Below are 13,499 nucleotides of genomic sequence, written 5' to 3' on the forward strand. Positions count from 1 at the left end.
CTGACCTCCAACAGGGAAGGGAAGGTAATTCAGGATACAATATTCCCACCCAGAACCGTATTTTTCCTTTATCGGATTCGGTTGGCCCTGATGTGCGTGAACCTAAGGACAAAGGGTTTTATGGCAATAGGGACAGGATTAGCCAACTAGTATATCCCAGCCACCATGAGATGGGCTATGGCCAATTTAGACCTAATTACCCCCAGGCCATCTGATTATGGGATGAATCCCAATTGGGGTTTTCCTATGAACCATCAGGGCCACCTAGGGACCATAGAACAAAGAGGGGGGTCAGAGGGGGGAGGCAGTCCCAGTCACTCAAAAAGAAAAATAATTTAGGCACAGGCATTTTCAATTTGAGCCACACGTGCTATCAGACTCAGAAAAAAGGCTATTGGACATGGGTTTGAAGTTTGCCCCGCCGAGGAATCTGAGCAAGTTCCAAACCTTTATGGACGTTTATAAGTTTGCAAGAAAACTAAACATCAAGAGACATTTTTTATCCAATCCTATTAAGGAGAGATCAATCCCCCCTCCTGAATTTAAACACACCAACTTAGCCAATGCATCACTCTTCAACCCTCCCGGGTCGTTGGCACCTAGTATTAGAGTGTTTAGAGATGTGGTGCTGAAAGACTTAGGCCTCGTACAGACGACCGGATCTATCTGCTGGGATTGATCCGCGGATCAGTTAGAGCAGATAGATCCGGTCGTGTGTACGTCCGAGCGGACATTTCCCAGCGGATAAAAATCCAGCCAACGGATTCCCAGCGGATAAAAATTCCTTAGCATGCTAAGAAATTTATCCGCTGGAATCCAGTCCAGCGGACTGATCCGGTCGTCTGTACAGACTCACCGGATCAGTCCATCCGCTCCCCTCCCTCGCATTCTTCGTAATGATTCGACGCATGCGTGGAAGTATTTACCTTTCAGCGTCGCGCACGTCGCCGTGTCATCGTCGTGGCGACGGCGCGACACGTCACCGCGGATGTATTCCGTGCGGATTTCGATCTGATGGTGTGTACAGCCATCAGATCCAAATCCGCCAGAGGATTTATCTGCTGGAAACGGTCTGGCGGACCGTTTCCAGCGGATATCCTCTCGTGTGTACGGGGCCTAAGAGAACATCAAGGTAAAAAAGGTTAAGATGCAAAAAGATCTGGAAAATGGTCTGGAATCATTATGCTCGAACAAATCTTTAATTATAAGGCCTGCGGATAAGGGGGGAGGGATTGTCCTTTTGGATAGATGCGACTATTTAAAGGAGATGCATCGTATCACAGATGATCTGGAAAACCTATACCCCTTTAGCCAGGGATCCAGTTGTTAAATATAAACGGGAATTGGAAGCGATTGTCAACCAGGGTTTTCGAAGTGGCATCTTGAATGAGAAGGAGAGGTTGAATTTGGTACCGGTTGCTCCTCGGACTCTGGTGATATACTATCTCCCCAAAATCCATAAAAGTCAAACTTGCCCCCCGGGACGTCCCATTGTTAGTGGGATTGATTCAATCACGTCCCGGGTGGGGAAGTATATAGACTTTTTCTTGCAACCTTTGGTGCAGACCATCCCCTCTTTTATGAGAGACACCAAACAGGTCATCAACTTGTTAACCGGCATTTCACCTAAAAGGGGTCTATGGCTGGTCACAGCGGACGTAACTTCATTATATACCATCATCCCCCATGATTTGGGTTTGCAGGCTGTGAAGTTATATTTGAGTCGTGGGTCCAACCTGGCCCCTGTACAGATTGACTTTATTATGACTTTGCTGCAATACAGAGCTAGTCATAATTATTTTTGGTTTGACCACCAATTTTTTGTCAAAACAGGGGTGTAGCCATGGGGGCCAAATTTCCCCCCAGCTTGGCCAATCTATTCATGGCCAAGTGGGAGGAGGACGTTGTGGATGCTTGCCGGAGACCTGAGATTCTTCTGTGGGCAAGATACATCGACAATGTCCTCCTCCTATGGGATGGGGGGGAACCAGACCTCCATGAATTTATGTCATCCCTTAATAACAACAACAGGGGCATCAAATTTTTTTTTGAAGCTAGCCAAGAAAAGGTCAATTCCTAGGACCTTACAATTTCCATTAAAGAAAATAGGTTTGTAACCACTACCTTCTTCAAACAGACTGACTGAAACTTGTATATTCCCCTTGACAGTTGCCACTATGCCCCATGGCTTAAATCAGTCCCTCAGGGGCAATTTACGAGATTAAGACGCAATTGTACCGAAATGGAAGCTTTTAATAATCAGGCAACAATCTTTTCCAACAGGTTCATAGAAAAGGGCTATGATCTATCTGCCCGCTCATGCTTGGTACAATCTATTAGAGAGAATGACAGAGAGTCTCTTTTAAGTGATCAGATCAAGGAGGTGGGGGGAAGAGAATTTTCCCTTCCATTTATCACCACATTCTCAGCGCAGCATCAGAATATTAAACGTCTGATACGCAAGCACTGGCATGTGCTAGCAAGTGATCAAATACTGGCACCTATGTTGCCTGAGAAGCCGCAAATTGTCTTTAGGGGAGTCTCTTCACTATCAGTGTCAAGTAGGGATAAGCTTTGAGTACGAGTCGAACTCACTTTCGACTCGAACATTGCCTGTTCGCCTGTTTGGCGAACAACGAACAATTTGGGGTGTTCGCGGCAAATTTGAAAAGCCGCGGAACACCCTTTTAAAGTCTATGGGAGAAATCTAAAGTGCTAATTTTAAAGGCTAATATGCAAGTTAGGCTGCTTTCACATTGCAGCGTGGAGCCGCGAGGCGGTATAGCGTATACCGTCGTATTTACAGCGATATTCGGGCGCTAGCGGTGAGGTTTTAACCCCCGATAGCGGCCAAAAAAGGGTTAATACCGCCCGCGTTGCGGGCGGTATTACCGTGGGAATTACCACACTTTCCCATTGATTTCAATGGGAAGGCGCGGTATAGGAGCGGTGAACACACCGCTCCTATACCGCGGTAAAGATGCGGCTAGCAGGACTTTTGGTGCGCTCCTGCTAGCGCACCGCTTCACTGTGAAAGCCTTCGGGCTTTCACATTGAACACTGCATAGCATGATTTTTCATGCGGTATAGCAGCGCTATTTTTAGCGCTGTACCGCATGAAAAACACCCCAGTGTGCAAGGGGCCTTATTGTCCTCAAAAGTGTTTGGGGACCTGGGTCCTGTCCCAGGGGACATGTATCAATGCAAAAAAAAGTTTTAAAAACGGCCGTTTTTTCGGGAGCATTGAATTTAATAATGCTAAAAGTGAAACAATAAAAGTGAAATATTCCTTTAAATGTATTACCTGGGGGGGGTGTAAAGTTAGCATGTGAAATAGCGCATGTTTCCCGTACTTAGAACTGTCCCTGCACAAAGTGTAATTTCTGAAAGAAAAAATTACAATTAAAACTGACTTGTGGCTATAATGAATTGTCGGCTCTGGCAATTTAGAGAGAATTCATTCATAAAAAAAAAAAAAAAGCATGGGGGGTCCCCCCAAATTCAATTACCAGGCCCTTCAGGTCTGGAATGGATATTAAGGGGAACCCCGCCGTCAATTTAAAAAAAAATTACGTGGGGTTCCCCACAAATATCCATTCCAGACCCTTCAGGTCTGGTGTGGATTTTAAGGGGAACTCCACCCCAAATTTAAAAAAAAATGGCGTGGAGTTCCCCCAAAAATCCACACCAGACCCCTTATCCGAGCACGTAACCTGGCCGGCCGCAGAAAAGAGGGGGGACAGAGTGTGGCCCCCCTCTCCTGAACCATACCAGGCCACATGCCCTCAACATGGGGAGGATGTCCCCATGTTGATGGGGACAAGGGCCTCATCCCCACAACCCTGGCCGGTGGTTATGGGGGTCTGCGGGCTGGGGGCTTATCAGAATCTGGAAGACCCCTTTAACAAAGGGGACCCCCAGATACTGGCCCCCCACATGTGAATTGGTAATGGGGTACATTTTCACGAAGGAAGTGTAAATAGTTGGAAAAAAACCACACACACACACCGTAGAAAAAAGTCCTTTATTAATAAAAAAAAAAGTAAAAAAAATCCAGCGGTGGTAATCCAATCAGTCTTGGCTTCCTGCTCCAACGTTGTCGGTATCCAGCGATGGGTGATCTCTCAGCCCAGCGGAATGACGCAGCTGAAGCTTTGACATTTCTCATATAGGAGAGGCGGGGCCACCCGTCACGTGACTACCGCCCCCTCTGACGCAAGGGGGAAGACTGGGCTTCCCCAGTGACGTAGCAGAGGGAGCGTCATAGGGAGTGGGGTCACATGACGGGTGGCCCACCTCTCCTATATAAGAAATGTCAAAGTTCCAGCCGCGTCATTCCGCTGGGCTGTGTCCGGCGGAGAGAGGCGGCCTGCGATGCTGTGCTCTGGAGCTCTGGATGCTGGAAGATCTTCTCATCGCTGGACCAGAGAGCAGATCACCCGTTGCTGGATACAGACAACGTTGGAGCAGGAAGCCGGGACCGAGTGGATTACCACCGCTGGATTTTTTTTTCTTTTTTTTATTAATAAAGGACTTTTTTCTACGGTGTGTGTGTTTTTTCCAACTACTTACACTTCCTTCGTGAAATGGTAGGGGTACAATGTACCCCTTCACCAATTCACATAGGGGGGGCAGGATCTGGGGGTCCCCTTTGTTAAAGGGGGTCTTCCAGATTCTGATAAGCCCCCCGCCCACAGACCCCCACAACCACTGGGCAAGGGTTGTGGGGATGAGGCCTTTGTCCCCATAAACATGGGGACATCCTCCCCATGTTGAGGGCATGTGGCCTGGTACGGTTCAGGAGAGGGGGGCACTCTGCCCCCCCTCTTTTCTGCGGCCGGCCAGGTTAACGTGCTCGGATAAGGGGTCTGGTGTGGATTTTTGGGGGAACTCCACGCCATTTTTTTTTTAAATTTGGGGTGAAGTTCCCCTTAAAATCCACACCAGACCTGAAGGGTCTGGTATGGATATTTGGGGGGAACCCCACGTCATTTTTTTTTAAATTGATGGCGGGGTTCCCCTTAATATCCATACCAGACCTGAAGGGCCTGGTAATTGAATTTGGGGGAACCCCCACGCTTTTTTTTTATATGAATGAATCCTCTCTGAATTGCCAGAGCCGACAATTCATTATAGCCGCAAGTCAGTTTTAAATGTCTTTTTTTCTTTCAGAAATTACACTTTATGCAGGGACAGTTCTAAGTACGGGAAACATGCACTATTTCACATGCTAACTTTACACCCCCCCTAGGTACGAAATTTAAAGGAATATTTCACTTTTATTGTTTCACTTTTAGCATTATTAAATTCACTGCTCCCGAAAAAACAGCCATTTTTAAATCTCTTTTTTGCATTGATACATGTCCCGTGGGACAGGACCCAGGTCCCCAAACACTTTTTAGGACAATAACTTGCATATTAGCCTTTAAAATTAGCACTTTAGATTTCAAAACGTTTGAGTCCCATAGACTTTAATAGGGTTCTAAAGTTCACACGAACGTTTGGTGTGTTCGCAAGTTCTGGTGCGAACCGAACAGGGGGTGTTCGGCTCATCCCTAGTGTCAAGTATGCACTCTAAACAAGTGCAAAGATAGCAAAATCTCCCACTTCACAACTAATAGTACCAGTAGGTCATATGAGGTGGAACCTTTTATCACCTGTTGTTCTGATGGGGTGGTCTATCTGATACAATGCCCATGCGGGCTTTAATACGTAGGCAGGACCAAGAGGGCACTACGAGTCAGATTTAACGAGCACATTGAAAATATTAGGAAGGGCTTTGACAAACACTTGGTATCCAGACACTATGATTTGGTGCATAGGAGGGACCCCTCTGGCACTTTATTCATAGGCATTGACAAATATAAACCCCACTGGAGGGGCAGCTCTCTTGTTAGGAAATTTCAAAACAAGAAATGTCATGGGTATACCGATTGAGAACTTATCTGCCATATGGGCTTAATGTGGACACAGACATAAATGCCTTTATTAATAATGCATAAGGTTTAATAAGGTTGTTAATGTTACTCAGAAGGGCTCTTCTGACACTGGGCACCATATACCTGTTTTTCATTGGCTAATGGGCTTTCATATGGTCTAGAATGTTTCTGACAGTAATTATTTGCCCAACAGCTAAGTAATTTTAGTATAATTTTAAATATTATTATGTATTCATTTTTTTTAAAAATTATGATGAACCAATTCTTCATAAGAGGCCAATCCATCTACCCTCGAGGGTTTTTTTTTTTTAACCTGATGCTCGGGAGTGAGTGCTTGTATTGCCGATTTTTTTGTAATTAAAAAATATGGTTAATGATTGGTATTTATTGACTTTGGTTTGACTGGTAATCTGAAACCTTTCTTGCTCCAGATGTCGTTCGCTATTGTCGTGCGATTTTCCGGTGCAGATTGGAGTCTTTTGTTCCGTGGGGTTGCACGTTTGGATTAGTTGGTTATACGACCACTCCCACTCTGCATTACGTACGAGAGATTGGGAGATGAGTCCTACCTAGTCGACGCTCCCAAACGAGGCTTGAGGCCTCGAGAGGAGATGCGCACGTGCGTTCCCTTCCGAACGAGGCTTGGTTTTAATTGTTGGTACTATTGGAGGGGATGACGCGGTACGCCGCACATGCCCCGAGACGACATGACCTATCACGAAACGCGTTGGGCGTAACGAGCGGCTTGCTGAAGTCATCACCCTCATCTGCTCGTTTTCCATTCGGACAGGTTTTCCTGTTTGCGTCCGGCCGGCGCAACAGGTTTAAGGCTGGTCTTATACTTACTAAATGTGAGTTTTTTACTGTTTTATTTTAATTTAATAAAAGTCATTGGTTTTACACTATCGAGGCATCTGCTTTATTTGCATGATACCATATCATCTGATGCCCTTGCTGTGGAGTTTGTCGTACTACCACGTCGTATTACAATGTCACGGATGCAGTGTTCAGCCTGATTGCCGGGTTTAACATCCATGCTGGTCTAGGTCCTAATTACACAGGACCATTGGCTCTGGTAAGCAGTTTTGCATTATGGTGGTGGAATTCACTTGAAGCGGTTGATCCCAGGAAGAAAGCATAGCTGATATCTTGGAACATCACTGGGTGTTTATTCACAGCAGTTTTATGGACTTTGTATATATATATATATATATATATATATATATATATATATATATATATATATATATATATATATATATATATATATATATATATATACAATTTCTATGCAATTTTTGTTGTTCTCTTGGACTTCACCTTGTGCATTTTTTCATATCCTTACAAGTTTACTGTCACTTAACTGATGTCATTAGCTTATGCTTTATGATTTGTTTATCATCCAATTTATGATTTTAATTTGGTATTATTTGTGCACTTTAATCATTTATAATAAGTTCACGGTTTATGTTCATTTAATTTATTTCCACGTTTGGGGTGGGGGTGATTGAGTCACCTTCCCTGCAAAGGTGGTCCTGACACTAGCCAAACTAAGGAATGCAAGTCAAGCAGCCTTTGGAAAAGAACTGACAAGGCCGAGACCTGACCCTTGATTCAAGGCTTGCTTCATCTATACTCCTAACTGTAGGAAAGCGAGAATTCTCCCTATGTCATACTTGCGAGAATGCCAACCCTTGTTTTCGCACCAGGCCACATAGGTCTTCCAGACCCTATAATAAATAGCCCTGTAGGCTGGCTTCCTAGCATTCATCGGGGTAGTTACTACTGCGCCTGAAAGCCCTTGGTCTTTTAGAACAATGGTTTTGACAGCCAAACCTTCAAATTTAGCATTTGTAAGGCAAGATGGAATACTGGCCCGTGTGAAAGCAGATCTGGACAGGATAAAAGAGTCCAAGGATCCCCTAATGACATCCTCACGATCTCCACATACCAGGATCTCCTGGACCATGCTGGAGCAACTAGGATTACCAGCTTTTGTTCCCCCTTGATCCTGCGTAGAAGACAGGGAATCAATTGTACTGGAGGAAATGCATAAATCAGTGAGAGCTGATCCCAAGGAGTTACTAAGGCATCCATCACGCAGGCGAGCGGATCTCTTGTCCTTGACACAAAGCTGTCCAATTTTCTGTTGAACTTGGATGCTGACATGTCCGAAATACCCCACTTCTAACATATGGCCAGAAAGATGTCGGGGCATAGACACCATTCCCCTGAAAGCAATTGTTGGTGGCTTAGGAAATCTGCCTACCAATTTTCCACTCCTGGCATAAACACCACAGACAGGCAAGGCACATGTTCTTCTGCCCAAGGCAGAATGTGGTTTACCTCTCTCTGGTCAGTGTTGTTTTTCTGCGCTGCCTCGGTGATTGATGTAGGCCACTACTGTAGCGTTGTCGGACTGGATCCTGACAGGATAATCCCTTAAACTTTCTTGTCCAGGCCTTTAAGGCCAGACGTGCTGCCCGAATTTCTAGAATGTTAATGGGCAAGGTCTTCTCGGATTCCGACCACTTCCCCTGGATGGTATTTCCCTCCAGAACTGCTCCCCAGCCCAAGAGGCTGGCATTGGTCGGTACTATCTTCCAAGTAACTGGTATGAAGTTTTTCCCCTTCTGCAAATTCTCGGCTAGCAACCACCAACTGAGACACTGGCGCACGCTTGGAGTCAAGCACATTGGACAATCCAAATCCTTGCTTTTCCTGCTCCAAGCAGACAGGATACTGCTTTGCAACTGCCTTGAATGGAATTGAGCATAGGGAGCTACCATCTTCCCCAACAACATTATGCAAAGGTGGATGGAGGGACTCCCCTTTGTCCTGACCAAATGAACCAGTTCTCTTATAGCGCTGACTTTGGCATGGGGTAAGAACACTTTTTTGTGGGTTGTGTGTATAACCAGACCCAAATACTCCAGTCTTCTTACTGGTCTTAGGGTGATTTTTTTAGGTTGAGAATCCATCTTAGATGTTCCAGATACCTGACCGTGCTGATGACACTCTGGTCCAGCCCAGCTATGAACTGATCTATCAGCATCAGGACATCTAGATATGCCACTACTGCTATACCCCACTACTGAAATACCCCTAAATCTTGCCAAAAGTGGTGCCAGAACCTTTGTAAACACTCGTGGTGCGGTGGCCAACCCGAATGGGCAAAGCCACAAATTGAAAATGCCACTGTTCTACTGCAAATTGCAGGAATTTCTGATGAGCAAGGGAAATTGGCACATGGAGATATGCATCCTTGATGGATGCTAAAAGTTCTCTCCCCCGAAGGGTGGCTACCACTGACCAAATTGATTCCATTCAAAACGAGCTGATGCTTAGAAACCGATTCAGACCTTTGAGATCTAGAATGGGTCTGACATCTCTGTTTGGTTTTGGCACTGTGAAGAGATTTGAATAAAACACCATTCCCCACTCTTCCGAGGGCGTCTCTATGATCACACCTTGGGATAGCAAACGGTCTAGTGCCTGAAATAAAGATCCCATTTTTTATTAGATCCTTGGGAATGCTCGACCATAGGAAACGAGGTGGAGGAAACTTTCGAAACTCCAGCTTGTATCCCAGAGATACTGTGGACCCATCTGTCCTGGATTTCCTCCTGCCAGACTTTTGCAAACTGCTGAAGCCTCCCCCCCACTCAATTGAGCGGGGGCGCCCCTTCATAAGGAGGCCTTAGGGCTCTGCTTTGCAGACTTCTGCCCCCAGGACTTTTTCTGGCCCTGAGCTTGGTTCTGAGGCCTTCCTCTTGGAGCTGAAGGCGGAGGCCATCATGACTGCCTGGAGACTGTTGTCCCAGGTGATGGAGAAGCTGAACGCTTAAATGATGTATGCCTACTCCTTCTTTTTACTGGAAGAAGGGAACTTTTTCCACCCAAGATCTTCATCCCCAAATAACCGTTCCCCAAGAAAGGGCAAACCAGTCAACTTTTTTTTACAAGGCAATTCTGCTGACCAATGCTTAAGCCAGAGAACCCTCCACATGTGTACTAACATGAGAGCAAGGTGAGACGTCTGAATAGAGTCTTTGATAGAATCAACCTCTAAACAAAAAGGCCTAGGCATATCTGCTAGGTCTGGAACCTCTTCCCCTTTGGCGACCTGTTTCACCCTGTCTCCCAGGGATTGACAGACGCAGACTGCAGGTTGTGCTACAGCACCAGCCATAGAAAATGAGGCCATAAGCAACGACTCCAGTCTTTTATCCGCTGGAACTCGAAACACCTGAACATTGTCTACCGGACAAGTAAGACTTTTATTCAGAGAAGAGACAGCAGTATCTACTGCTGGTGCCTTCCATCTCTTGGAGAACTTTTCCTTCATAGGGTAAAGCTGGGAAAACCTTTTAGGAGGAATAAAATGCCTATATGGATGATCCCAGTCAGCATAAATGGGCTGTTCCAGCAATGGATGCATAGGAAAAGCGTGCAAACCCTGTGGAGGCTTCAGAGAACCCAAGGAAGAGAAAGGGGCCTCAGCCATCTCTGCAAGGGGTAGCTTATATCCAGAACGCACCATCTCAGTGAGTGACTGGATTAATAGTCTTTGAGACTGTGAAGCTGCAAAGAATTCCTGATCTGCAGATGATGCACCCGGGACAGGGGAAGGGGCACTGTTGTGTTTCTTCCCAGACTGGGAAGAGGATGCAAACAAACTAGCTACCTTCCCCTCTAAACCAGCCAAAGACGTAGCCAAGTCAGCTTTTATGGGAATGCATAGTCCCAAGCACAAAGCAGAGGTACTGTTATATGCAGCTATTGCTAATCATTGAAAATTGATGTACTGATCGCGCATTTCCTTTCCTGAGGCCCTGCAATGTCAAGAAAGTATAAATACCCCACAAATGACCCCTTTATGAAAAGTAGATGCATTTTGCTGGGTATACGCCATCTCAGCATGCAAATTAGACACATCTGCTGCAGATGAGAGACATGAGACACCACCACGGCCAGAGCCAGTAGGTGAATTTGGCCAGGAAGCTGATCTTAACTGGTGGCTTAAATATTTCACTTGAGGGTCTGACTTTGGCTGCTTCTTATTCCCCATGTCCTAATCTAGAAACCCAGGGGGAGAGAGACAGATTTGCAGTTCCTGTTCGTCCTCGCAGGGAGCTAAGTTGAAATGCATCTCACATCTCCACCAAAAATTAGCCCCACTGAGATGCAGGCTTTGTGTCCGCAGACAGCAGGTAGAAGAAATCCTCACCCACTTTGTGATAGCCCTCCAAAATGTATAGAAGCAGCTAGAAAACAGACTTACATGGCTGTATCAACATACAGTAGGCACCCCCAGATAAGCAGTTGTGGGACCAGTTTATGGGAAGAATGGGGACTGGCTCCAATTAAGAGAGCTCTACAGGAATAAGTGAGAACTCAGCCTTCCCTCACTTTTAAAGATACAGTGGTAAAAGCGGTAGCACAAGAGAAAAAAGGTGCAGAGGCTACCGTTGCTGTATAAAGAAACATAAACCTTTATACATAATCGAAAGGAGGCTCGGGCACCCTCCCCCATTGGCTAGGCAGACTGCTATAAGGAAGCTAATCCAGAATTTGGAGTTCATGCTACATTCAAACAAGAGTTAGTCCTCTTCTTGAAGAGCTAAAACCCTCTATGAAGGGATTTGGAGAAATACAGCAAATGCTGGCTTTGTGGCTACTACGGACATTTAACCAGGGGCTGTGGCTGGTCCAAAAACAAGAATACCCAGAGGCCACAGTTAGAGGTTACTAGGGAGGAGAAATAATCTTCAGGAATGGCACTCCAAAATCCTAAAAGACCAAAAATGATGGTTGCACCTAGCCTCATAGTAAGCATTCTAATGAATGACTAGATGGCCCCTTGTCTGATTGACACAGGGTCTGAAGTCACTCTAATGGAATATGAGTTCTAGACACAATGGTTCGTGACTCAGGATCATTTGAATCTGCAAATTATAGTGAATACAGGCAAGTGAATACAGGCAAGTCCCAGTAAGAGAATAAGACTCGGTGTTCAAGCAAAAAAACGAGCAGACGTTTTGAGGCAACTTTGGACTTTCATGGTACGGTAAAGACTCACATAAGCAGTATGTACAAAAATATAAATTTATAAAAAAAAAACTGAGTTAAAACTGAGATATATAATTTTATATCTCTTAAAATAGGAACTGTAAACACAGGCGTCGAACCATCCGTGTAGAGGGGGATCAGGTGTTTGTCCCTTGGCAGTTCCTCCTCTACATGTTTTGCGGTATAACAGTATATTTTCAAAGTTTATATGTATGGATATCTCTATAATGAAAAGACATATACATATAAATAAGTACACTTCAACACAGTGAAAATGAGCTAATATATACATGTATCATAATTAGAGAGACGTCAGACAAAATACGGAGCCACAGTCTGTCTGCCACAGCTGTGAGCCAAGTCAAAAAATCATTCAGGTTTCATAAAATCTGTCAACCTTGGGCAAAATGGATAGATGAAGCCTACCTGCAGGGAACCAACCCTGAGCAAAGGGACTTCACAAGCCCCAAAGGGTCGATTGCCTGGGTGAGTGTGGGAGCCAGGTCACAGTACAAAAAAAGACAGAAAGCTGTCAAAATTAGAAAAGGATAGGTAACATGATGCAAAAGCACATAAATACTGCCACAGTGAGGTGCAAATCGCATGACTGGATGTTGGTAAAAAAAACATAAAGATGTTGGTAAAAAAACATAAATGTGAAAAAAGTAGTATGTTGGAGCTTATCCCTTACTAGGTGGAGAAACAACCATTTCCACTTACCCCTGTGTACGATATAATTTCAGAAGACCCTGATTTAGTCAAGAAGCAGCTACACGTCCCTTGGGGGGCGGGAGGGAACGAGTATTATAGCTATGACTCTACGGATTATTAAACTCACTAAATTGCAAGTCCCCTCCAGCAGTAATACATACTCACCGAACACTCCACTGTGGGGGAATCCAAACCTTCCGGAATTTTTCCGTAGATCGGATGGGGGATACTGGTCGAAAAGGGGGGTAAAAACTATTTTACATCTGTTCTCAGGCAATGTGTTTCGTACTTTTGAGGAATTTCGTAGAGACTATAATCTGCCACGCACGGCTTACTTCCTTTACCTACAGATACGCCACACTGCAGCAACGCAGTTTGGCCTTCGTAACATAGTCGTCCAGCTTTCTCGGCTGGAGCGACTACTAACTGACCCCTCGCACACCAAGTTAGTCTCCACATATTATGGGTCTCTCCTGCACACTACGACTCAAAGGCTGAGCAAAGCGGCTGCTAGCTGGAGAGCCGACATCCCTGAACTGACGGAGGAGATCTGGCAGGAGGTATTGCCCCTCCAGGTCCCCTCTGTCATTTCGTCCCGTGACAAGGTAATACAGACCAAACTGTTATATAGATCCTACTTCACACCATGCTTACTGTTCAAACTCAGCAGAATCCCCTCAGCGCTATGCTCCCGATGCGGCGCGGCCGATGGCACGTTCTTTCATATGATGTGGGAGTGTGCTCCGATTAGAAAGTTCTGGTCGGAGGTCACGGCCT

Source organism: Rana temporaria, chromosome 1 (genome assembly GCF_905171775.1).
Source record: "Rana temporaria chromosome 1, aRanTem1.1, whole genome shotgun sequence".
Classification (NCBI taxonomy): Eukaryota; Metazoa; Chordata; class Amphibia; order Anura; family Ranidae; genus Rana; species Rana temporaria.